The 27,845-nt window shown below is 37.8% G+C and overlaps 1 protein-coding gene across 2 annotated transcripts in view; it reads left to right on the top strand.

Moving 5' to 3' along the window:
• Nucleotides 1-27,845, top strand: part of LOC136846465 (cyclic nucleotide-gated channel alpha-3) — a 995,562-nt gene that overhangs the window by 16,113 nt on the left and 951,604 nt on the right. The gene's annotated exons all lie outside the window — the stretch shown is intronic.

The following is a 27,845-nucleotide window of genomic DNA, read 5'->3' as shown; positions in this document are numbered from 1 at the left end:
GCCACGCTAGTGTTTGCCTTTGCAAGTTTTTTTCTTACAAGGTCATTAACTTGCAGAGTTTTCTGCCACACCAGAGGCTGCCGTTGCAAGTTTTTTCCTCACATAGTCACTAACTTGCAGGGTTTTATGCCACGCCAGAGGTTGCCTTTGCAAGGTTTTTTTTCTCACAAAGGCATTAACTTGCAGGGTTTTACGCCATGCCAGAGGTTCTCTTTGCAAGTTATTTTTCTTACAAAGTCATTAACTTGCAGGGTTTTACGCCATGCCAGAGGTTGCCTTTTCAAGTTCTTTTCCTACAAAGCATTAACTTGCAGGGTTTCACGACACAGGAGAGGTTGCCTTTGCATGTTGTTTTTCTTACAAAGTTATTAACTTGCAGGGTTTTATGCCACGCCAGAGGTTGCCTTTGGAAATTTTTTTCTCACAAAGTCAAAGTCATTAACTTGCAGGGTTATATCCCACGCCAGAAGTTGTCTTTGCAAGTTTTTTCTTACAAAGGCATTAACTTGTATGGTTTTATGCCACTGCATAGGTTTCCTTTGTAAGTTTTCTTCTCACAAAGTCATTAACTTGCAGGGTTTTACACCACGTCAGAGGTTGCCTTTGCAAATTTTTTTTCTTACAAAGTCTTTAACTTGCACGGTTTTACACCACTCCGGAGGTTGTCCTTGCAAGTTTTTCCCTCAAAGTCATTAACTTGCAAGGTTTTACGCCACTCCAGAGGTGGTTTTTGCAAATTTCTTTTTTACAAAGTTCTTAACATGCAGGGTTTTATGCCACGCCAGTGGTTGCCTTTGCAAATTTTTTTCTTACGAGGTCATTAACCTGCAGGGTTTTACACCACGCCAGAGGTGGTTTTTGCAAATTTTTTTTTACAAAGTTCATTAACATTCAGGGTTTTACGCCACGCCAGTGGTTGCTTTTGCAAATTTTTTTTTCTTACAAAGTCATTAACCTGCAGGGTTTTACACCACGCCAGAGGTGGTCTTTGCAAGTATTTTTTTCTTACAAAGTCATTAACTTGCAGGATTTTACGCCAGAAGTTGTCTTCGCAAATTTTTTTTCTAACAAAGTTCTTAACTTGCAGGGTTTTATGCCACGCCAGTGGTTGCCTTTGCCAGTTTTTTTCTCACAAAGCCATTAACTTGCAGGTTTTTGCGCCACACCAGAGGTTGCCTTTGCAAATTTTTTTCTCACAAAGTCATTAGCTTGCATTGTTTTATGCCACGCCAGAGGTTTCCTTTGCAAGTTTTTTTCTTACAAAATCATTAACTTGCTGGGTTTTGTGCTGCGACAGAGGTTGCCTTTGCAAGTTTTTTCTTCCAAAGGCGTTAACTTGCATGGTTTTATGCCACGCAAGAGGTTGCCTTTGCAAGTTTTTCCTACAAAGGCGTTAACTTGCAGGGTTTTAAGCCACGCCAGAGGTTGCCTTTGCAAGTTTTTCTTACAAAGGCTTTAACTTGCAGGGTTTTATGCCATGCAAGAGGTTGCCTTTGCAAGTTTTTTCTTACAAAGGCTTTAACTTGCAGGGTTTTATGCCATGCAAGAGGTTGCCTTTGCAAGTTTTTTTTTTACAAAGGCTTTAACTTGCAGGGTTTTACGCCACGCCAGAGGTTGCCTTTGCAAGTTTTTTCCTACAAAGGCATTAACTTGCAGGGTTTTATGCCACACCATAGGTTGCCTTTGCAAGTTTTTTCTTACCAAGGAGTAAAATTGCAGGGTTTTATGCCACGCCAGGGGTTGCATTTGCAAGTTTTTTCTCACAAAGTCATTAACTTGCAGGGTTTTATGCCACGCCAGAGGTTGCCTTTGCAAGTTTTTTTCTTACAAATCCATTAGCTTACTGGGTTTTACATCACACCAGAGGTTGCCTTTGGAAATTTTTTTTCTCACAAAGTCATTAACTTGCAGGGTTTTACGCCACGCCAGAGGTTGCCTTTGCAAGATTTTTCTTACAAAGGCTTTAACTTGCAATGGTTTATTCCACGCCAGAGGTTTCCTTTGCAGGTTTTTTCTTACAAAGGCGTTAACTTGCAGGGTTCTACGCCACGCCAGAGGTTGCCTTTGCATATTTTTTCGTAAAAGGTTATTAACTTGCAGAGTTTTATGCTACACCAGAGGTGGCCTTTGCAATTTTTTTTTCTCGCAGTCATTAACTTGCAGGGTTTTACGCCTGACCAGAGATTGCCTTTGTTAGTTTTTTTTCTCAAAGTCATTAACTAGTACGGTTTTATGCCATGCCATGCCAGAGGTTGCCTTTGCAAGTTTTTTTTCTCACATTACCTAGCAGGGTTTTATGCCACGCCAGAGGTTGCCTTTGCAAGTTTTTTTTCTCACAAAGTCTTTAACTTGTAGGGTTTAACGCCATGCTAGAGGTTGCCTTTGCAAGTTTTTTTCTCACAGTCATTAACTTGCAGGGTTTTACGCCACACCAGACGTTACTTGTGCAAGTTTTTTCTCACTAAGGCATTACTTGCAGGGTTTTACGCCATGCCAGATGTTGCCTTTCCAAGTTTTTTTTTTCAAAGTCATTACCTTGCAGGGTTTTACACCTCGCTAGAGGTTGCCTTTGCAAGTTTTTTCTTACAAAAGCATTAACTTGCAGGGTTTTATGCCACACCAGAGGATACCTTTGCAAATTTTTTTTCCCAAAAAGTCATTAACTTGCAGGTTTTACGCCACTCCCGAGGTTGCCTTTGCAAATTTTTTCTAACAAAGTCATTAACTTGCAGGATTTTATGCCACGCCAGAGGTTGTCTTTGCAAGTTTTTTTATTACAAAGTCCTTAACTTGCTGGGTTTTATGCTGTGCCAGAGGTTGCCTTTGTAATTTTTTTCTCACAAAATCATTAACTTGCAGGTTTTTACGCCACGCCAGAGGTTGCCTTTGCAAGTTTTTTTCTCACAAAATCATTAACTTGCAGGGTTTTATGCCATGCCAGAGGTTGCCTTTGCAAGTTTTTTTCTTACAAGGTCATTAACTTGCAGGGTTTTATGCCACAACAGAGTTTGCCTTTGCAAATTTTTTTCCCATAAAACCTTTAACTTGTAGGTTTTTACACCACGCCAGAGGTTGCCTTTGTAAATTTTTTTCTCACAAAGTCATTAACTTGCAGGGTTTTATGCCACGCAAGAGGTTGTCTTTGCAAGTTTTTTTCTTACAAAGTCATTAACTAGCAGGGTTTTATGCCATGCAAGAGGTTGCCTTTGCAAGTTTTTTCTTACAAGGTCATTAATTTGCAGGGTTTTACGCCACGCCAAAGGTTGCCTTTGCAAGTTTTTTTTTTATCACAAAGTCATTAACTTGCAAAGCTTTTACGCCACACCAGAGGTTGCCTTGGAAATTTTTTTTTCTAAAATGCCATTTACTTTCTGTTTTTTTTTTTTTTTACCACACCACTGGTTACCTTTGCAATTTTTTTTCTTACAAAGGCCTTATCTTGCAGGATTTTCTCCACACCAAAGGTTGCCTTTACAAGTTTTTTCTTACAAAGGCATTTACTTGCAGGGTTTTACGCCATGCCAGAGGTTGCCTTTGCAAATTTTTCTTACAAAGCATTAACTTGTAAGCTTTAGGCCATACCAATCTTTGTCTTTACAAGTGTTTTTTACCTACAAAGGAATTAACTTTCAGGGTTTTATGCCGTATCAGAGGTTGTCTTTGCAAGTTTTTTTTTGAAAAGGGATTAACTTGTAGGGTTTTTCGTCACACCAGAGGTTGCCTTTGTAATTGTTTTTTACAGAGTTGTTATCTTGTAGGTTTTACACCACACCAGAGGTTACCTTTGCAAGTTTTTTCTTATGAAGGCATTAACTTACAGCGTTTTACTCCACGCCAGAGGTTGCGTTTGCAAGTTTTGTTTTCTGATAAAGGCATTAACTTACAGGACTTTATGCCACACCAGAGGTTGCCTTTGCAAGTTTTTTGTTAAGAAGGCATTATCTTAAAGGGTTTTACACCACACCAGAGGTTGCCTTTGCAAGTTTTTTCTTACAAAGGCATTAACTTACAGGGCTGTATATCACAGTAGAGGTTGCCTTACAAAATTTTTTTCTTTTAAAGACATTATCTTAGTGTTTTACACCACGCCAGAGGTTGCCTTTGCAAGTTTTTTCTTAACAAAGGCATTAATGCAGCGTTTTACTCCACTCCAGAGGTTGCCTTAGCAAGTTTTTTTTTATTACAAAGGCATTAACTTGCAGGACTTCATGCCACACCAAAGGTTTCCTTTGTAAGTTTTTTTCTTACAAAGGCGTTAACTTGCAGGGTTTTATGCTGTGCCAGAGGTTGTCTTTGGAAGATTTTTTCTTACAAAGGCATTAACTTGTTGGGTTTTATGCCGTGCCAGACTTTGCCTTTGCAAGTTTTTTTTTCTCACAAACGCATTAACTTGCAGGGTATTACGCCATACCAGAGGTTGCCTTTGCAAGTTTATTTTTCTTACAAAGGCATTAACTTGCAGGGGTTTTACTCCACGCCAGAGGTTGCCTTTGCAAGTTTTTTCGTATAAAGTCATTAACTTGTAGGGTTTTACTCCACGCCAGAGGTTGCCTTTGCAATTTTTTTTCTTACAAGTCATTAAATTGCAGGGTTTTATACCACGCCAGAGGTTGTCTTTTGCAAGTTTTTTCTAACAAAGGTCTTAAAATGCAGGGTTTTACGCCACACTAGAGGTTGCCTTTGCAAGTTTTTTTTCTTATAAAGGCATTTACTTGCAGGTTTTCACTCCACCCCAGAGGGTGCCTTTGCAAGTGTTTTTCTTGCAAAGGTATTAACTTGCAGGATTTTTTGCCGCACCAGAGGTTTGCTTTATAAGCTTTTTCATACAAAGACATTAACTTGCACGGTTTTATGCCTCACCAGAGGTTGCCTTTGCAGTTTTTCCTAATTAAGGCATTAACTTGTAGAGTTTTATGCCACGCCAGAGGTTGCCTTTGCAAGTTTTTTTTCTTACAAAGGTATTAACTTGCAGGGTTTATGCCATGCCAGAGGTTGCCTTTGCAAGTTTTTCCTTACAAAGGCATTAACTTGCAGGATTTACGCCATGGCAGAGGTTCTCTTCGGAAGATTTTTTCTTACAAAGACATTAACTTGCTAGGTTTGACGCTGTGCCAGATGTTGCCTGTGCAAGTTTTCCTCTCAGAAAGGCATTAACTTTCAGGGTTTTATGCCACATCAGAGATTACCTTTGCAAGTTTTTTTTCAAAGACATTAACTTGCAGGGTTTTATGCCACACCAGAGGTTGCCTTGCCGTTTTTTTTCTTACAAAGTCAGTAACTTGCTGGGTTTTACTCCACGACTGAGGTTGCCTTTGCAAGTTTTTTCTTACAAAAGCTTTAACTTGCTGGGTTTTATACCATGCCAGAGGTTGCCTTTGCAAGTTTTTTTCTTACAAAGGCATTAACTTACTGGGTTTTACGCCATGCCAGGGGTTGCCTCTGCAAGTTTTTTTTTTTTTTTACAAAGGCATTAACTGGCAGGATTTGCGCCATGCCAGAGGTTGCGTTTGCAAGTTTTTTTTTTCTTACAAAGGCATTAACTTGCAGGGTTTTACGCCATGTCAGAGGTTGCCTTTGCAAGTTTTTTCTTACAAATTTATTAACTTGCTGGTTTGTACGCCATGCCAGAGGTTACCTTTGCAAGTTTTTTTTCTTACAAAGGCATTAACTTGCAGGATTTTACGCCATGCCAGAGTCGCCTTTGCAAATTTTTTTTTCTTACAAAGGCATTAACTTGCAGAGTTTTATGCCACGCGAAATGTTGCCTTTGGAAGTTTTTTTTTCTTTACAAAGGCATTAACTTAAGGATTTTATGCCGCACCGGAGGTTGCCTTTGCCAGTTTTTTCTTACAAAGGAAATAACTTGCAGGGTTTTATGCCACGCCAGATACTGCCAGAGGTTGCCTTTGCAAGTTTTTTTTCTTAAAATGCCAATTTATTGCTAGGCTTTATACCACACCAGAGGTTGCCTTTGCAATTTTTTTCTTACAGAGGCATTATCTTGCATGGTTTTACGCCACACCAGAGGTTGTCTTTGCAAGTTTTTTTTTTCTTAAAAATTAATTTACTTGCAGGTTTTTACGCCTCACGAGAGGTTGTCTTTGCAAATTTTTTGTTTCGTACAAAGGCATTAACTTGCAAGTTTTTACGCCACACCAGAGGTTGATTTTGTAAGTTTTTTCCTTACAGAGGCATTAACTTGCAGGGTTTTATACTATGCCATAGGTTGCCTTTGCAGGTTTATTCTTACAAAGGCATTAACTTGTTGGGGTTTTACGCCTAGTCAGACGTTGCTATTGGAAGTTTTTTTACTACAAAGGCATTAACTTGCAAGGGTTTTACACCATACCAGAGGTTGCATTTGCAAGTTTTTTTTTTTTACAAAGGCATTGACTTGTAGGGTTGTACGCCATACCAGAGGTTGCCTTTGCAAGTTTTTTTTTCTTTACCAAGGCATTAACGTGAAGGTTTTTACGCCACAGCAGAGGTTACCTTTGCAAGTTTTTTTCTTACAAAGAAATTAACTTGCAGGATTTTACGCGCACCAGAGGTTGCCTTTGCAATTTTTTTTTTTACAAAGACATTTACTTGCGGGGCTTTATGCCATGCCAGAGGTTGCCTTTGCAAGTTTTTTTTCTTAAGGCATTATCTTAAAGGGTTTTATGCGTTTTTTTATTACCAAGGCATTACCTTGCATGGTTTTTTGCCATGCCAGATGTTGCCTTGGCAAGTTTTTTCTTACAAAGGCATTAACTTGCATGGTTTTACGCCATGCCAGAGGTTGTCTTTGTAAGTTTTTTTCTTACCAAGGCATTAACTTGCAGGGTTTTACGCCATGCCAGAGGTTGCCTTTGCAAGTATTTTTCTTACAAAGGATTAACCTGCAGGTTTTACGCCATGTTAGACGTTGCCTTGGCAAGTTTTTTCTTACAAAGGCATTAACTTGCAGGGTTTTATGCCACACCAGGTTGCCTTTGCAAGTTTTCAGTGCTTCTCTTTCGTGATATAGCTTTGCTCTTACATCCTCTTACGCCGGGGTTCCAGGATCAAATCATGTCTGCGAGTCCCGAGGAGTGACTTCTGTTTTCGTCATGTTTCACTGCAAAGCAGGGCCTGTTTACAGCACTAACACCAAACAGTTTAAAACTTTGATTCGCCATTGTTACCTTGTACTTAGTGCCTTTCGTAAGTCTAGTTTTAAAATAAGACACATTATCTCTGGGGCTTCCGAAGGCTTGAAGATTCTGCAGCCTTTGGATTTGTTGCATAACGCTAAAGTACAAAGCTGGGAGAAGGAACCGGATTTGGTCCTTGCTGGAGACGAATATCTTCTGAAACTTCTTAGGGGGAAGCTCACATTCCTCGTGATTACTCTCACATTCCCTGAAGGGAAGCGGATCCGACAAGGTCCTTCTTCCGAATGATTAAGTCATCTTTTGGGATGAAGTTGAAAGCACTAAGTTATATCAGCCACACTTGTTTCATACATATATCTTTATATGGGAAAACTTTGTCCTCATTCCGTGAATTATCCTGAGAATCTATTCTGGTTGATTATAAAACGTAAGTTGTTGGTCCTAGCTTTAATTTCCATATTATAACGGGTTATCACTTTTGCAAGTTCGTCTTGGCAACTTAGTCAGGTTTTATGTTGTCTTCAGAGTTTTTCGGCTTCACGGAACATATATAGCAAGTTACTCCTTATTTTTAGGAAATTCGTAGTACTGTGCATAAGTTCCTTTTGAAAAATTATCATCCGAAACTAGAGATATTTCCTAGTTTTCTCTTTGGTCGGTGATCACATTTTTATCAATTATATATATATATATATATATATATATATATATATATATATATATATATATATATATATATATATATATATGTATATATATATATATATATATATATATATATATATATATATATATATATATAATATATATATATATATATATGTATAAATGTATATATATATATAAATGTATATATATATATATGATATATATTATAACTTTTGTATATATATTATATATTATATTGTATATGATGAAAAATAAGAAACTTTTGATATATGTGATTCTATTTATTCACCTTTGCCATGTGATTATAAATATATTATATATATATATATATATACCTATACCCTATATATATATTTTTTATATATATGTATATATATATATATATATATATATATATATATATATATATATATATATATATATATATATATATATATATATATATATATATATATATAAATGACTGACTATGTATTTGACTTGTCAACAATGAAAAATCACAGTTTATTAATTTACCTCACTGCGCTGATTTTTTTTTTTTTTTTACCTACAATGATACTTGTATTTATCTGACTTTGTGTCAAGACCGAATAAACACAATTTATCCATTTACAACGGGAGCTCTATAAGAAAACCTTTAATAGAAGAGTTAATCAAGATGAAAAGAATGTTGAAAATAACGAGTGGAGCTGTATTCCTCAGTCATATGTAATGGCAGTAACGCAAAACTATGTAAAAGTTACAGTTAGAAATGGCTACTCAAGATGATTTACAACTTGCCCTCCGAAGCCCTTGACAACCACAAATACACACACATGACGCCAGTGATATATTCGTGTCATAATGAAGGCTGGGACTAGATCATCATCAGTGTATTGTCTTATCATCGCAAGGATTGCTTCCCTCAGTTTGGGTCAATATGACACCAGCTTATATATGAAAATGTCATACTCAAAGAAATTGATTCAATAGTAACAAGAACTAACAATCAAAGGAATGACTTACCGAAAGGGGTAAACTGAGCAAAGGAAGAAAGGCATACACTTATTCCAAAAAAGTTATGCAGAGAGAGAGAGAGAGAGAGAGAGAGAGAGAGAGAGAGAGAGAGAGAGAGAGAGAGAGAGAGAGAGAGAGAAAGTATAGCCACATCACGATAGAAAGGTTTCATTACTTTAGTTATGGGAATATAGTGTTTCCAACTTCAGTGTATTATGCGTTATGCCCAGAAAAAGTTACTCAGCTGTCATTGCTCTAATTTGGTAAACGTTCTTTGATTGTTTAGCGAATTTTGTTACCCAGGCAGCGATGTCAACACCGTGTTTGCTCTACACCGGGGCATTAGCAGCTACTTCGTGGAGTTGCCAGTTGTCTTCTTACCCTTAGCTCACCGTGTAGTGTAACGAAATGCGTGGCGGGAACTGTACAAGAAGTTAGTCACGCCTGTGCTGAAATACCCACCAGTGTTGTTAGGTTGTTAGCAGGATTGCACAGCTAAAGATAAAGGCACTCCACTCTGTCAGAAGAGCGCAGCACCCCTTATCCGTCAACAATCGGAGAACTGCATGAGATACGCAATATTGAGGCTTTGAACTTTAAATTCCATAGACTTGCCGACAAGACTTGTAACACATTCAGACTGATAGATTGAGAACCGGTAGATAGTGCCACAGGATTGAACGAAGAAGGTGCTGACCTTAACAAATGACCAATATGTTAGCAGATTGCCGTATATATTTTACTTGCTTATACGCTAAGTTAGTTGTCAAACTTTTGGTTCATTGCTAGACACCAGTAATCAGAAAGTATCTTGATGTTACTCAACTGTTCAGATGCACCTTGTGCTATTTACTCAACATATTGTGGCTTTTGACTTTGTCGTTAATATCTGCTATTATAACCTGCACACACAGGGAAGTCTCCATCACGATGAAATCCTATTTTTTCCTGGTAACTTCTATTTTGAAACGAGTTAAATTTTAATTACTGGGTAAGAAATTAATTGAATAAATAAGAATAAAGAAACACTTTACATCCATTAGTTTAGGGATCTTATTTCATGTTTGCTTGGTTCAATGAAAGCAGTTCGTTCGATGTAGTATGGTAGTTGTTCCATGATCATTCATGTCGATATTATTTTTTGTTTTCTGATCCAGTGAAGAGATTTTTTTATTAACTCTTATCTGGTTTGCCCAAGGTTTTAATTCTTTTTAAGAAAACCTGTGCTTCCATGACCTATTTATGGTAAATCAGGTTGCCAGTCCTCAGAAAATCGTACAAAGAGAAGCAAGTGAAAACAGAACATCAGGATATAAAAGATAGCATTAGTCTGAAGTCTAGGATACAGTATAATATATGCGTTCTATAGACATACGTCAATTTACCATGTCAGGCAGCATTCAAACCTTAGAGAGAAATGGGCAACGTCAGAATGATTGGATATAGAATGTGGTATGTGAACGTTTTTAGTCTCAAGTCTAGAATCCAGCATATTATGCGTAGTTTATGGGCTTCAGTAAAGTTAGACTAATACTGCAGAGATGGAAGTGCTCAAAAGCAATGCTTATGCGTTGTGACCTCTTAACACGTCTTTGAACTTACCACTAGTGCGCGTCAGAATCTTCAGAAGCTAGAAGAATAATGGAACGGAGTGAGTGATTACCTCAGATTTCAACAGGAAGGGGTGTCTGGTTTGGAGATTTGTTATATAAATTCTCTCTCTCTCTCTCTCTCTCTCTCTCTCTCTCTCTCTCTCTCTGAGTCAGGTGTGTCACAGCATGATTGCAGAATACGAATGTCTTACCCTTTGTTTCTGCCTTCAAAGGGTAAGCCGGCACACAATGAAAATTACCGGTTAGTCAGGGATCAGTCATTTTTCCAGCTTGAGAGAGCATTCGGATATGCATATGATCAGCATTTTCAAGAGGAGTATTTTTATAAATATTTTCATTAATTCGAAGCAGATCTTATAGGGAATTGCAAGCTTTCCGTAGATTAGGCTAAAAAATACTGGCTTTCATGGTATAGGCCCATCGGTGCTACTTGGGCGTGTCCACGCGTCACCTACTCAGCTGGCGCCATTACCCAAATGACGCCACTTATTAGGCTATTTTTCCGCAGCAAACAAAGGCTGTAAGTAGAGGAGCATGACTGTCTTCCCTTTTGCCACCACGACTGACCATGTTTTGCAAGATGCAGAAAGACGCCGAAGAGTGGCGGCGTAACAACAAAGTCTAATAAAAGATAAGTCCGTTCACTTGCTGCGAAAAAGTAGCACGAGCCGCGCAATGACGTCATCTAGCCCGCAAAATGCTGGGTCCGTTACCTGGAACAGGTCAGTCAGCAGTGAGCCGGTGTTGTGTACAGAACTCTGGCTGCGGCAATCAAACATGCCCAGCAGTTGTGCTGTAGTAGCTGCAAATCCAATTACGAAAACAAAGATGGAACTGTTTTTCACAGTTTCCCACGAGATGAGGCTTTGAGGGAAACGTGGGCCACATTTTGCAATAAAGAAATATGAACCTACAAAAAAAAGACATGAGGATATAAGCTTACATTTCAAAGGTTAATTATCTAATTAAATGCCAAATTACATTATAATGTGTAAGATGCTTTGTTCATTTCTCTCTCTCATTTCTACTCATTTACTGCAGTAACTTCTTATAAATTACTAAGTAATTACTTCAGTCTAAACATGGTAACAATAATAATAATAATATTACACATTCATTTATAATATTACACAGTAATTTACTGTGTGAACTGGCCACTCCTCACCAATATTATTAACTTTAAGTAAGCTATAACAAGAATAGACAGAAACATTACGTATTTATTTTAATCATACTGCTTAATATTTTTTCTTTAAATACGAATGATATACTTGAAATTAATAAAATTAAATAGTGTGACTGAGAAGTGGACAAATTAACATAAAAATAAGTCTCCCATTAATCACTCCGTTTTCTATAATTTAGGATACTCAAGCTAGATGACGTCACCACCTGCGCAAGAACAGACTTCTCTTTTATTTGTAACAGAGTCTCAGAACGAACGATTTTTTTTTTCCGCGCACGACCAGTAAGGGAATCAATGGGCGTTTATATTATCAAACGGGCCAAATCTTTTGAACTGCATACAGTCATTTTACTTAGTGGGCAAATCAGTATGTATTTAACAAAGTAATGCAATATACTGTACATTTCATAGATGAATTTAGCAATTAGAAGGGTATGCTTATAGGACAACTGCCAGCTTTCTCTAGATTTGGCGAAGAAGACTAGCTTTACAGGACTAACTCGTTCCTAGAATATAAATGCTACAAATTAACTTTATTAGCACCTGTTAGCCAAACCTCCATATTCTACTGGAATTTTACTAAATAGGATAGGATAATCTTCCTTCTTAACGGTAGGACACACAAACGGCGACTGGGAACCCACTATTACCCACCCAGGGGCCCCTACCCGCCCGGAAGTACATACGGCACAACATGAAACATCTGAGAATCGGATTATGGGCCGCAATAAGACATCGAATTCTATTACGCGAACTGGAAGTCACAGAATCGAAGACTATGACCTGGTTTAAGTAGGATTCGATACTAAATCCGAGAATAAATATGATGATGCTTAAACGCAGCCATGTTGAGCAATTCTGGAGAGATGTGAACGCCTCAAACGTGCAGATTTCAAGCAGTCACTACCTACTACGTTTTCTTTCTATCCATTTTTTTTAAAAGTCTGGCTTCATTATACGTTAATAATTAAACACCTTTTGCATGATTATGATTAAATGTGTTGATGAAGATCCTTATTTGGTGGAAAACAACTCTCGCCCCAGCACTCACCAAGCCTGTTGGCGATTCGTTTTGAATATAATTACAAGTGTTACAGTGCACCACCTCATATGTTGCAACAGGTTACGTAAGCGGAAAAAAGTGGTTATATGAACATACAGTCAACCCATATCATCAAAAAGAGTAAAGACTGGAACGAAAGAACTGAAGGTATCTGCCGATACGAAATGCAATTACATGAAAACCAAGTAAACACCTTCGCTACCTGGCTAGTCGCTACGTAACAGTAGAAGGTGAACTTCGTTGACAGGTGGACTTCTAACAGGTTAATAGAAGTCAGATTTTTCTCTATAATATATATATATATATATATATATATATATATATATATATATATATATATATATATATATATATATATATATATATATATATATATATATATATATATATGGTGGAATAAAACAAATATGAACTGCATACGAGGCCATTTATTGACCAAAAATTCGTCCGAGAAACAAACGGATGATGACGTCACATTTCGAAGATGACGGAAATGGCAGAAATTTTTTTCCGCCATGTATATTCACATGGCAAGATAGGAAAATGGCACTTGTAGAATGATATTTTTATACCAAAATTTTGTATTTGAGTCTTTTTACCCGTTTCTACATTTATGAATGGTCTATTGGTAATGAATGACATTTGGAATTGGGCCATCACCCTCTGACTGCCTGGAGAGAGAGAGTGGCGGAAAACTAGTCTTGAGGCAGAAACTCTGTTGTTTGAGGCCGATTTCCCAGACATACTAACCTTTAATGGGCCCTTATGAGACATCATTAATAATGAAATAAATTTACGTGATGTATCAAATTTGAACAGGTACTTTGCGAATAAGAAGATATTGAGTTTCAAATCTTGCAGCGCTTGTGTGAATTCCAGTGAAATATCAATTCAACTTCTCGGTTCAGTTCGGTTCTGAGAAAAGTCACTCGTTAGCGATTGACAACGAAATCATATCGAGCATTTCTGCTTTTTTCTACGAACACAATATTAGTAATGGAACTTAGCTTGGATGAAATGTGTACCTTATCTTTTGAATACATTCAGTCTCTGTCTTAAAGCAAAATAGTCGGTCTACGATGGGATATGAGAGATTCGAACAAGGCCATTAATTAGAGCTGATGTTTTCTAGTGGTTGCTGCAACCGCGACGAAAAACTGCAGAGAAGTAGGAAGGCGGGAGTGGTGAGAATAAGCAGTAAGATTTCCTGAAAGGGTCCTTTGAATATAAACGTGAGTAAACAATAATATTTTCAATAATTTAATTTTCCTTGTATAAATTAAAAAATTTTTGTACAAAAAAGTTGAAAATTTTACTCTTACTTGGCTACAGAAACGTAGGTTCAAGGGCCTATTCTGCTTTAACGGACCATAGACCTACTGTATACTAGACTATATACCACTAGACTATGCAGGATGCTATGTATGCAGCATAGTTACTTTTTACCTTTGCAAACTCGTGTTGCATAACTTGAAAAATTGCTTTACATGCCTCTGGGATTATGTGCCCCAAGAAACGACTACTGTCTCCGAAGCGAAGTGCGGCCACCAACCTCTCGAACAGTGATATTGGGTGTCTCGTACAAGCGTGCTTTTTATTTCTAGAAGAGGGGAGACCATATATAATAATTCCAAGTCGGTCTGCTCGTCCATTCTCCCGTAATTAAACCAGTCACCAGGGTAAAGTTTCAATTCATTGAATAAATTAGCGTGAGATCATTCATTTCCCTACTCCAACTATGAACTTTATCACATACACAATTGTTCTGTGCGTTAGTAGAATTACTTAAAGGATCCCATTCAAACTGGATGGTATCTAATGTATTTATTCAGAAAAAATTACAAGCTTTCTTGGACAAACAGTCCACATTATCAAGTATGGGTGAATGAGATCCTTTCCTTTTATATATATAATTTATATATATATATATATATATATATATATATATATATATATATATATATATATTATTTATTGCATCCTTCTTCTGTAATTTTCAAACTAATTTATCATAAGCTTTATTTCGCTTTCCTACTACGTTCAATAAACTCCTCCAAGAACTCATCTGCCGACGTACCTGCCATGTTTATCTTTCAGCATCTAGTTGGAATTGAAGTAAATCTTGAGATCACACCATAGAATAGATGTGGAGGCTTCCGGCCACATGAACTAAAACGGAAGCCACGAACCTGGCAACACGCATGCACCGTGGTGGGAAAACCCAAATACGTGATCAAAAGTCTACGGTGGAAATAAGACGATTTCATGATAGGCTTGTCATTGCAACCTGCCACTTTTGCATTTTTTTTTTATTAATAAGTGACCAAATAGCTGTTTTTTCACACATATGAGAGTATATTTTCTAAACAAACTGAGGGGATTTAACAGTGTGCCTGAATATATTTCATTGGTAATGAGAAGAGGGTGCATTTAATAGGAAATATGATAATGAAAGATTAACCAAAATATTTAATATACATTCAGTATGTGGTTCACATATTGTAAAAGCATAATCTTTAACAATAATGACAACAAATAAAAAGATAAATAAAATTAGCATATATTGGCGACAAATTACCAATTACATGTTTTATACATACTTTTAAGACAACAAATAAAAAGATAACAAAATTAGCATATACAGATAAAAAATTACCAAATACATGTGCTTTATACATACTTTTAAAGATAAAAATAACACACAAATATAACAAATAAAGGAGACAAATCACCAGCTGCATACGTATTATATGAAATTTTGAAAATAAAGATAACAACTAATGGTGACATATTACCAGCCACATACTTTTAATTAACTAAAGTATATCATCATGAAACATACATGCACACTCACTATTAGAATACTCATACATACCAACAATACCGTGTATACAATCGCATACACATCTAAACATGCACATGGCCAACATGTTTAAATTTCAGCTGACTTTAATAGATCTACGACATGACATCTGAGGGAAGGGGCCCGTGATTTCGGTTTTTCTTATGCTTCCTTTGACTTGCTGTAACCGGATCAGAGTGAACAAGGAGCCAGTTTAGAAGGTCACTGTTTGGTCTTGATCTAGAGGTCTTGTGAGTATGCCACTGCCTTGCATTTCTCAGTATTTTGTGAGTTGTTTCCATTCCTTCTTCTGAAGCATGGCCTACGGGAACACAATTCCATTGCCTTGCATTTCTCAGTATCTTGTGAGTTGTTTCCATTCCCTCTTGTGAAGCATGGCCTACGGGAACACACAATTCCATTGCCTTGCTTTTCTCAGTATCTTGTGAGTTGTTTCCATTCCCTCTTGTGAAGCATGGCCTACGGGAACACACAATTCCATTGCCTTGCATTTCTCAGTATCTTGTGAGTTGTTTCCATTCCTCTTATGAAGCATGGCCTACGGGAACACACAATTCCATTGCCTTGCTTTTCTCAGTATTTTGTGAGTTGTTTCCATTCCTCTTTGTGAAGCATGGCCTACGGGAACACAATTCAATTGCCTTGCTTTTCTCAGTATCTTGTGAGTTGTTTCCATTCCCTCTTGTGAAGCATGGCCTGCGGAACACACAATTCCATTGCCTTGCATTTCTCAGTATCTTGTGAGTTGTTTCCATTCCCTCTTGTGAAGCATGGCCTACGGGAACACACAATTCCATTGCCTTGCATTTCTCAGTATCTTGTGAGTTGTTTCCATTCCCTCTTGTGAAGCATGGCCTACGGGAACACACAATTCCATTGCCTTGCATTTCTCAGTATCTTGTGAGTTGTTTCCATTCCCTCTTATGAAGCATGGCCTACGGGAACACACAATTCCATTGCCTTGCATTTCTCAGTATCTTGTGAGTTGTTTCCATTCCCTCTTATGAAGCATGGCCTACGGGAACACACAATTCCATTGCCTTGCATATCTCAGTATTTTGTGAATTGTTTCCATTCCCTCTTGTGAAGCATGGCCTGCGGGAACACAATTCCATTGCCTTGCGTTTGTCAGTATTTTGTGAGTTGTTTCCATTCCCTCTTGTGAATCATGGCCTACGGGAACACACAATTCCATTGCCTTGCATTTCTCAGTATTTTGTGAGTTGTTTCCATTCCCTCTTGTGAAGCATGGCCTACGGGAACACACAATTCCATTGCCTTGCATTTCTCTGTATTTTGTGAGTTGTTTCCATTCCCTCTTGTGAAGCATGGCCTGCGGGAACACACAATTCCATTGCCTTGCATTTCTCAGTATTTTGTGAGTTGTTTCCATTCCCTCTTGTGAAGCATGGCCTATGGGAACACACAATTCCATTGCCTTGCATTTCTCAGTATTTTGTGAGTTGTTTCCATTCCCTCTTGTGAAGCATGGCCTACGGGAACACAATTCCATTGCCTTGCGTTTGTCAGTATTTTGTGAGTTGTTTCCATTCCCTCTTGTGAAGCATGGCCTACGGGAACACACAATTCCATTGCCTTGCATTTCTCAGTATTTTGTGAGTTGTTTCCATTCCCTCTTCTAAAGCATGGCCTATTCCATTGCCTTGCAATTCTCAGTATTTTGTGAGTTGTTTCCATTCCCTCTTGTGAAGCATGGCCTATGGGAACACACAATTCCATTGCCTTGCATTTCTCAGTATTTTGTGAGTTGTTTCCATTCCCTCTTGTGAAGCATGGCCTACGGGAACACACAATTCCATTGCCTTGCAATTCTCAGTATTTTGTGAGTTGTTTCCATTCCCTCTTGTGGAGCATGGCCTATGGGAACACAATTCCATTGCCTTGCATTTCTCAGTATTTTGTGAGTTGTTTCCATTCCTCTTGTGAAGCATGGCCTGCAACACACAATTCCATTGCCTTGCATTTCTCAGTATTTTGTGAGTTGTTTCCATTCCCTCTTGTGAAGCATGGCCTACGGGAACACACAATTCCATTGTCTTGCTATTCTCAGTATTTTGTGAGTTGTTTCCATTCCCTTTTGTGAAGCATGGCCTACGGGAACACACAATTCCATTGTCTTGCATTTCTCAGTATTTTGTGAGTTGTTTCCATTCCCTCTTGTGAAGCATGGCCTACGGGAACACACAATTCCATTGCCTTGCATTTCTCAGTCTTTTGTGAGTTGTTTCCATTCCCTCTTGTGAAGCATGGCCTACGGGAACACGCAATTCCATTGCCTTGCATTTCTCAGTATTTTGTGAATTGTTTCCATTCCCTCTTGTGAAGCATGGCCTATGGGAACACGCAATTCCATTGCCTTGCATTTCTCAGTAATTTGTGAGTTGTTTCCATTCCCTCTTGTGAAGCATGGCCTACGGGAACACACACAATTCCATTGCCTTGCATTTCTCAGTATTTTGTGAGTTGTTTCCATTCCCTCTTGTGAAGCATGGCCTACGGGAACACACATTTCCATTGCCTTGCATTTCTCAGTATTTTGTGAGTTGTTTCCATTCCCTCTTGTGAAGCATGGCCTACGGGAACACACAATTCCACTGCCTTGCATTTCTCAGTATTTTGTGAGTTGTTTCCATTCCCTCTTGTGAAGCATGGCCTACGGGAACACACAATTCCATTGCCTTGCATTTCTCAGTATTTTGTGAGTTGTTTCCATTCCCTCTTGTGAAGCATGGCCTACGGGAACACGCAAATTCTCTCTTGTGAAGCATGGCCTACGGGAACATGCAATTCCATTGCCTTGCATTTCTCAGTATTTTATGAGTTGTTTCCATTTCCTCTTGTGAAGCATGGCCTACGGGAACACGCAATTCCATTGCCTTGCATGTCTCAGTATTTTGTGAGTTGTTTCCATTCCCTCTTGTGAAGCATGGCCTACGGGAACACGCAATCCCATTGCCTTGCATGTCTCAGTATTTTGTGAGTTGTTTCCATTCCCTCTTCTGGAGCATGGCCTACGGGAACACATAATTCTTCAATGATCTGGGCACCATGCATGAGCATCTTGTGGAGTGAAAATGGCATGTAGAACCAAGGATATAGATCCACAAATAGCTTTGCTGTCATTTTAGCATACTCATTGTGTTTGGTCGAGTTGATATCATGACCAGAATTCAGTGCTCTTAAAAGTACTGAAATGCGGTAAATAAGGTCAGCTAACTCCAGTTATATTTGATACGACTTGTGGGTTTGCAAAAATATCCCTCGAAATCATCTTCGACATGGACTCTGCAAGTTAAAAGAAACCCCTAATTTTAAAAAATGTCTTTCCAAACATTTTACCTGAAATTTGTTAATTTAAAGGGGTAACTATTATAAAATTCAAATGCAAATATCGTTGAGTGTAGAGTATTTTCACATAAATACGTCCACAACACTATTGCAATTCATATGAAACCACTTTTGTAAGAAATAAAACATAATTACCAGGTTTTGCTTCAGGACTTGCTGTGTTGTTTTCAGTGCAGCTGATGACTGAAGAATGGGGTGGGGGCGGGGGGGGGGGCGGTCATATGACTGAAGTTCCAGCGGCAAATTTGACTCTGGTAAGGGAGCTGCTGGGCGCAAAGTGGAAACTTTCTCTTCTTCTGGGGCTGTTGCCATTGAAATAAGCAGCTCTCAGCAGCTACTTCTTATATTAGACAGTGGTAGCCTTCAAGGTTAAGTAGATAAAATAATAATAGTGATCGATGGTGATCCCATGAGATATGATAAATTTAGTGAAGACATCATTATTTCCATATATAAAAGTTACGAACAAAATATTTTATATTCAAATAACTTTTCTATGTTTTATTTTATCAACATGCAAAATTATACTACCAATACTTAAATAGTAAAAGATCGATGAACCTTTATTTTTTTATGCAAATACTTCGAAACCGTATTAACTAAGGATAAAAAAAAATCTTTTTTAGGCCACAGGTGTTTTAGTACGTGCTACATAGGCTGTAATTTATGTATTCATACTTTTTCATCGAATGTTATAACCTAGACTTTTGATCATAGACAGGTTTACTTCCGGTTCAGACGACTGGATCCGGTGATCGTAACCCTCTGGGGACTTTAAGAGGGCCTGACAGCTGCTGATTTCCTTAAGGAGACAGGCCACCATCCAAAAGGTGGGCAGATATCAAGTTTCGATTACAGAGGCAATGTTGCCTATGCCTCGAACTGGTATACCCAACCTTAAGTGAGCCTGACAGCTGCTGATTTCCTTAAGGAGACAGGCCACCATCCAAAAGGTGGGCAGAAATCCAGTTTCGGTGACAGAGGAAAAGTTGCTTATGTCTCAAACTGGTATACCCAACCTTAAGTGGGCCTGACAGCTGCTGAATGCTGATTCCCTTAATGAGACAGGCCACCAACCAAAAGGTGGGCAGAAATCCAGTTTCGATGGCAGAGGCAAAGTCGCCTATGTCTCAGACTGGTATACTTAACCTTAAGTGGCCCTGACAGCTACTGATCTCCTTAAGGAGACAGGCCACCATCCAAAAGGTGGGCAGAAATTCAGTTTCGATGACAGACTTCGACGGATTTAGAGGGCGTGTAAATGAAGAAGACCGTGAAGATGGGAAAAATGAAATGTCTTCGACGGACAAGTGGCTAAAAAGGAGGTTAGAACTTTTATCGTTTCAATCACAGTTGATTATAACACAACAAAGAGAATGAAGAAATAAAAAATCAATAAAAAACAAGTATTTAAGCTATTTTGATGAGAGAAGTCAAAATTTCTTTAGTTCACTTACACACGCACACTCACACTCACACACACACACACACACACACACACACACACACACACACACACACACACATATATATATATATATATATATATATATATATATATATATATATATATGTGTGTGTGTGTGTGTGTGTGTGTGTGTGTGTGTGTATAACTCTTTCTTGGGTGTATGTTATTCTCGAGATAGAGTGAACTGGATATTATACGACATTTGTAGCTTAATATTTGTGAATGTGTGTGTATATATATATATATATATATATATATATATATATATATATATATATATATATATTATATATAAATATATATATGTATATATATATATATATATATATATATATATATATATATATATATATATGTATATAATGTGTGTATATATATAAATGTATATATAAACATATATGCTTAAAAATCACAGTAGATGCACGTGACTTCAGTGTATAAGCGAATCCCACAGGATTCGCTTATAAACATATATGTATGTGTAAAAAACAAAAGGTTAATCCACGGCAAATCCGGGATCACGCGGTCACAAACTAATCCAAATATATACTTAACCATAAGGCAAACGGAATTTTACCTATTCACATTGCATAACATGTATAAAAATGAATATTAATTTTGCATATATTTAAGTCAAATAATGAAAGTGTTCTAAATTTAAGTCTTAGTTTGTTTAAACTTGATGCCTTCATAATTAAAAAAGTTGTTGATTACTGATTAATATTAATTTTTATACTTGTTTCTGCAATGTGAATGGGTAAGATTCCGTTTGCCTTATGGTTAAGTATATATTTGGATTAGTTTGTGACCGCGTGATCCCGGATTTGCCGTGGATTAACCTTTTGTTTTTTACCCCCTGGCAATTAACCATCTGGTTTTCTAGGTTATACATGTTTTTGGATTTTGTAAGCCTAAACTTTAGTATTTCTTTTTGTTTGGTCTTGGGTTCGGTTTGTGACAGTTCGATCCCGGATTATCCTGGATTATCTTTCTGTTTATTACCCTTTGACAATTGACCATCTGGTATTCGTGTTCTTTTTGTTTACTTTGTAACCTTCTATATATCTGTGTCTCATTCGTGCCCCGACGATGCATTAATGAACGTGAAAGTGCTCGGCACTGAACTTCTGCCTGTCATTTTCCTGTGGGATTCGCTTATATATATATATATATATATATATATATATATATATATATATATATATATATATATATATATATATATATATATATATATATATATATATATATTCTTCTTCTTCTTCTTCTTTTTTGACGTGCTTTTTTTCCCATTTTTGTATGGGGTAAGCACGATGCCTTCTTTTGAAGGACTTTTGATTTGGCTTTGGGGTAGACCGTAGTCTCGATCGGCTGCCCTGCCTGACATCGCTTAGACCCCGGTAGCGTATGTTTCATGTATCACCCGACCCAACGCCCTTTCTTCCCAGAAGCGAGAAGTTGTTGCGCGGGTAGGGCGAGAGTTCGAGACGTGTGAGATGTTTGTTATGTTTTTAGAAGGTGTTGTAGTGGCTTTGTTTTGTGTGTGTATTTAGTCTGTAACACCCATTTGCTTTTTAAGCAAACCTATCCGTTGATTACATATATAATCCCGGGATGTCTACGCGGATAGCAAAGTGTCTGCCTCTCTGATCAGTCGGCTGCGGATTTGAACCCGCGCCACAGACCTCTACGAAGTCCGAAGCTGCTGCTGTAACCGACTGAGCCATCGAGGTTATATATATATATATATATATATATATATATATATATATATATATATATATATATATATATATATATATATATATATATATATATATATATATATATATATATATATATATATATATATATATACATACATACATATACGTATATATATATATACGTATATATATTATAGAGAAGAATCTGACTTCAATTAACCTGTTATAAGTCCACCTGCCAACGAAGTTCACCCTCCGCTGTTACGTACCGACTTGCCAGGTAGCGAAGGTTTTTATTTGGTTTTATGTAATTGCATTTCGTATCGGCAGATACCTTAATTTCTTTCGTTCCAGTCTTTACTCTATTTGATGATATGGGTTGACTGTATGTTCATATAACCACTTTTTTCCGCTTACGTAATCTGTTGCAACATGTGAGGTGGTGCACTGTAACACTTGTCATTATATTCAAAGCGAATCGCCATCAGGCTTGGTAAGTTTGTTGTTGGGGAGGGGAGCGTTATTTTTCACCAAATTCGGCTCTTCATCAACACATTTGATCACAATCATGCAAAAGGTGTTTGATTATTAACATATGATGAAGCCAGACTTTTAAAAAATCGGATAGAAAGAAAACGAAGTAGGTAATGACTGCTTGAAACCTGCAGGGTGGAGGCGTTCAGATCTCTCCAGAATTGCTCAACATGGCTGCGAATAAGCATCGTCATATTTATTCTCGGATTTAGTATCGAATCCTATTAAACTAAGTCATAGTCTTCGATTCTATGACTTCCAGTTCGCGTAATAGGATCCGATGTCTTATTGCGGCCCATATCCGATGCTCACTTGTTTCATGTTGTGTTGTCTATACCTCCGGGCAGGTAGGGATCCTGGGGGGGTTCTCAGTCGCCGGTTGTGTGTCATACCGTTAAGCAAAGATACTGATACTTGGTACAAGATGACGAATATGAGCGTCTTTACCTTTATTTTTCTTTTTTGCCAGATAAATTACGGCGCCTTGAGACTACTGCACTGAATAGTACAATTTTGTTTTTTGTGCTTCAGGAATTATCTTTTGATTTCAAAATCGGTATGTTTTTTCTTTACATTATTTGCTATTTTTTTTAGGCTTTCCGCGTAAATATTTAGTTCAGGGAATGTTCAATGTTGTTAGAAATCTTGCAAGGTTTTGTCAATTTTCCAAGTTACAGAAGAGCAAGGGAACACTATCACTATGATAGGGCTTAGACACAAAAATCTTGAGCGCTTTGCACTGATGGTATCAATAGTTTTGTCCAAATACTTGTGTAAAATCTGATGCAATGACTTTCAGAAAGTGGTTCAGAAGTCTGAAGTAGCGAGTTCTTTCCGGTTATGTCTAAAGCCTGAAACTTGATTTTATTTTAGATTTGAATAACTGGAAAAATTGTTCATGGTGTGTGGTAATATTTAATTAAAATGTTTTTCTTTCAACTTTTTAAGTGATCAGAGCCCTTATACCCCCATAGGACGGATGACCTCGATTAACAAGACCACCACTTTTAAACAATGCTGCTGAGAGAACTGCTCTTCTCAAATTTTGAAGCTTGATGGTATTTGAACGCTTTACCAGTTGAACTCCTGTAAATCTAGAAATATTCATATTCATTTCAACAAGGTATTGAGAGCCATAAAGCCGAAGCACTTCGTTTTTTTGAGGTGGATTAGTACCTACACAGTGGCAGCCAATAAAACAATCACATGCAATATTAGCAGATAGAAGTTCATACAAAGGTGAACATTAATGGTACTTGTACTATAATTCATGTAGGATGTATGTTGTGACCTGGTACGTTGTAATCCTTAAAATGTTATTCCACGCATGTGAATATCTTGCTCACCCACTTTCACATTCACTAGCGTTCAGGACTGTAGCAATAGTGCCAGTACGACTTGTAGTAGTTTCAGCGGAAAAATATGGTGATCCCCAGCAATGCTGTTTTTATGGACCCTTGTACGCTTTCAAGCTGTTAGATGACAGTAAGATGATGTAATGAAGTATTTTTTTTTTTCTAGTTCTCTTGATATGCATCGGTCATTTTTAATTGAGTCTGGATATTGACCTGCCACTGGCGAGAGAGAAAAGGAGAGCTTGTGGTTAAAGTTATTTTGTAAAGAAAATTCCTCGAGGCTTTATCAGGTTAACGTGGCCAATGGACTGGTAATGGCCCTAACAATTGGAAACTCATTATATGAAAGACTTGAATTTCAAAAGTTCAGAGGGCCTCTCTCTCTCTCTCTCTCTCTCTCTCTCTCTCTCTCTCTCTCTCTCTCTCTCTCTCTCTCTCTCTCTCTCAAAATGGATTGAAGTAATGGTTGTGGGTAGGTAGATATTGGAAGGGAAGTTGAAAGAAGGGGCTAAGAGAAAGGGGAGGACGAAGAGCAAGGGACGAAGTTTAGGAGGAGGAGGAGGAGGGAGAGAAAGGGGGACGAATAAGAAGGGAGAAGGACGGAACGATGAGAAGCAAGAGGAGGTGAGAGGGATCGAGGAGGAGGCGGAAGAGTAGGGTGCATAAGGGGTGAAGAGGAAGGGGAAACAAGGAAAGAAGAGCACGAGGGGAAAGGAAGAGGGGAAAAGGGGTCGGAGTTGAGTAGACTTGTGAATTTCCTGTTGTCATTAGCTGGTTTTTCGTTAAGCTTCCAGGATATGCAGAAGTTGTTCTGTTATTATGGAGTACTTTATATTTGTTTTATCGTAGATAGCTTAATGAATGTCACGTTAAAGGTAAACAGAAACCAGTATAATGAGGAGTCTTGTCAATCTGACTTTTGATAAATGTAGGCTGTGTGTATTTTTCAACATAAACTGTCTGCCCCAGTGGGGCTGTCTCCAGAGAAAAAACACGGGAACGGTCACTGCCGTGTTCATACTCTTAACTGCTGAATTGTAGGTGAAACCTCATACAGAAAGCTGCCCCAACTTTGCCACTTCATACACCTACCTTCATTTTCATGGTAAGGCCGTTATCCACACACATTTATCCTTGGCAAGATATAAACTGCTTAACTATGATTCTTTCTGAGATCAGTTTTGCTTTTTTTTTTTTTTAAAATGTTACCATTCACTCCTGGTATATGTACTGTTATGCCCTTAATTTTTACAGTTTCTCTGTCACCTTTACTTTTACTCCATTTTTTACAATGACTAATTATTCATCTCAGGCATTCCTTCAGAAGTTTTCCCCTCATTCAGGCATACCATACACAATCTGGTCATTCACTGAACCACACTTCCACTACCACACTAAGGCATCTCACTAGTAATACCATCAATTCCTGTTGTCTCTTACGGCTTCAACTGCCACTTCCAGAAACATTCTCAAACTTTACTTAATCCATTCCAGTTTTGAATTGGTCACCTCTGCTTCTCTTTTATCTTCCACATTCTACAAATCTTCAAAATACCATATTATTCCAGGAATACATTAACTTCAGGCTGTTGCTATGAATTAAAAAATATTTTTTTAAGAGATTCAGGAGCTCACTTTCCTTCGTGACTGCATTTACATCCCAGTAGAACAAGTTGTTATTCGCCTGAAAGTTCTTCCTCAGATTTGCCTTTCTGATATCATTAATTAATTGCCTTTTTTTATCTCATGACCTTCTTGATCGCCCTATCTACCATCCTACATACCTGTACATGATCTCCATCATGCATTTGGATATCAGGTAGTCGTTTCCTTCCGAAACCTCTGTATTTCTTCATCCTATCATTTTCTGTTTTTATTTCTTCCCACTCCTACACACACCAACACTCCATGCCGACATTAAAACAAATCCTTCAAGTTGATGTGCTCTTCATATACTGTTTTCTCCTCTCTTCTTCTCTTCTTACTTAACTCACTTGTCATACTAAAATTTACAGCGCATTTTCAGCCCTTCCTCTCCATCTGTCTTAATTTTTGCTTCAAACAAAAAATGACCAGGTATACCTCCAGCCCTCCTATCATGAAAGCCTTAGTAACAAACTTCTCCTCACTATTTTCATTTTTTCCAGAGTCTCATGTACTTCAGAACTCCGTACCTACTAACACCGCCATCTTTCTCTGTCATCTACCTTTGCATTTAAATTACCTGGAAGAACCAACCTTTCACACTCAAATCCCAGCAAGGCACAGATTCAGACTTCCTGAAATTCTCTTTCACTCAGTTTTTTTTTTTAATTCCTTGCACAATGTACACACATTTTTACATCTTTCACTCCTGCCACGTCCAATCTCACCCATATAATCCTGGAACCAACGCATTCGTACTCTTACATGCATCACCTCAGTCGTCCTGGTAGTCCTTAACTCTTCGCCTTTCGATTACTCCAGAGACACACTTTATTATCATTGTGGCACCACTGATCTTATATCTGTCTCACAAAAGTGCCAGAACATCCAACTTTCTATCTATAAGCAAATCGGCTATCAAACATTTCTCTTTTACATCACATCTATGCATAGAACCTCAAGACTGTATTGTATTCCCCCATATTTTTTTATCTATATAATTTCACAAGGTGTGACACTGGTAACCACAAGATTGGCTATGGGTGACTTTCATGCCATGCAGAGTATTGAAAATGCTACCATTTTCCTTTCTTTTATCTTTAAATCTTCAGCTGATAATCCTTAAGGACAAAGTCAACAGACTGTAAACACAAGAGGGCTCCAAAGGGAAATTAGCCTGCACACACACACACACAGAGAGAGAGAGAGAGAGAGAGAGAGAGAGAGAGAGAGAGAGAGAGAGAGAGAGAGAGAGAGAGAAATAAATCGATATACCATAAATAAATAAATGAATTTGAGGGAACAGAAAATAAAATCAATATACCTGAGTTCAGAGACGTTAGCAGAAAGCAGGAATGAATTTGCTCCTCGCTTAAACATTTGGAGATCAGAAGGTTGCACAGCTGCACCTGGAAAACTATTTACATTTTAGTTCTAGCCAAGATCAAACTCCAAGCAAACGGAGGAGTAGTAGTAAACGTGATACTAGAAAACGACACACTGTTTGCAGCAGCAGCAGCCTGTCTAGTGTTTTGAACAAAAATAGTTAGATCAGGTAAAGAAGAGTGCAGAGGATGTTTGTCTTTGTAGTACATATTATGGGAACAAACATAATGAACTTATTTTATGACCATGCCTCAAGTAAACATTGAGAGTAGGCAAAATGAACTTGATTGATGGCATAACTCTATCCATGAGTTTGAGATAAGAGTCAGCACTCAAAGACCACACGGGAAAACCGTACCTCAAGTAAGGATAAGGGCAAGAGTTAAAACACATAAGGGCCCCATAGACGTTACAATCGCCGGATCCGGTCGTCTGAACCGGAAGTTAACATCACTGTCTGTGGTGCTCTCTCCTCCGACAAAAAGTGGACGGAGTCCGTCGGCCTCTCCGACCAGCTTGCAACCTGCCGTTGCCAGGTTCGTGGCTTCCGTTTTAGTTCAGGTGGCCAGAAGCCTCCATGTCTATGGCATGATCTCAAGATTTACTTCAGTTTCAACTAGAAGCTGAAAGGGAAACCTGGCAGCTACGTCGGCAGATAAGTTCTTGTAGGAGTTTATTGAACGTCATAGGAAAGCGAATTGAGGCTTATGATAAACTGGTTTGAAAATTACAGGAGAAGGATGCAATATATATATATATATATATATATATATATATATATATATATATATATATATATATATATATATATATATATATATATATATAGTATATTTATATATATATATGTATATAAA

The sequence above is a fragment of the Macrobrachium rosenbergii genome, chromosome 15 (assembly GCF_040412425.1).
Source record: "Macrobrachium rosenbergii isolate ZJJX-2024 chromosome 15, ASM4041242v1, whole genome shotgun sequence".
Classification (NCBI taxonomy): Eukaryota; Metazoa; Arthropoda; class Malacostraca; order Decapoda; family Palaemonidae; genus Macrobrachium; species Macrobrachium rosenbergii.
The sequence above is the reverse complement of the archived record's forward strand: the minus strand, read 5'-3'. Positions and strand labels throughout refer to the sequence as shown.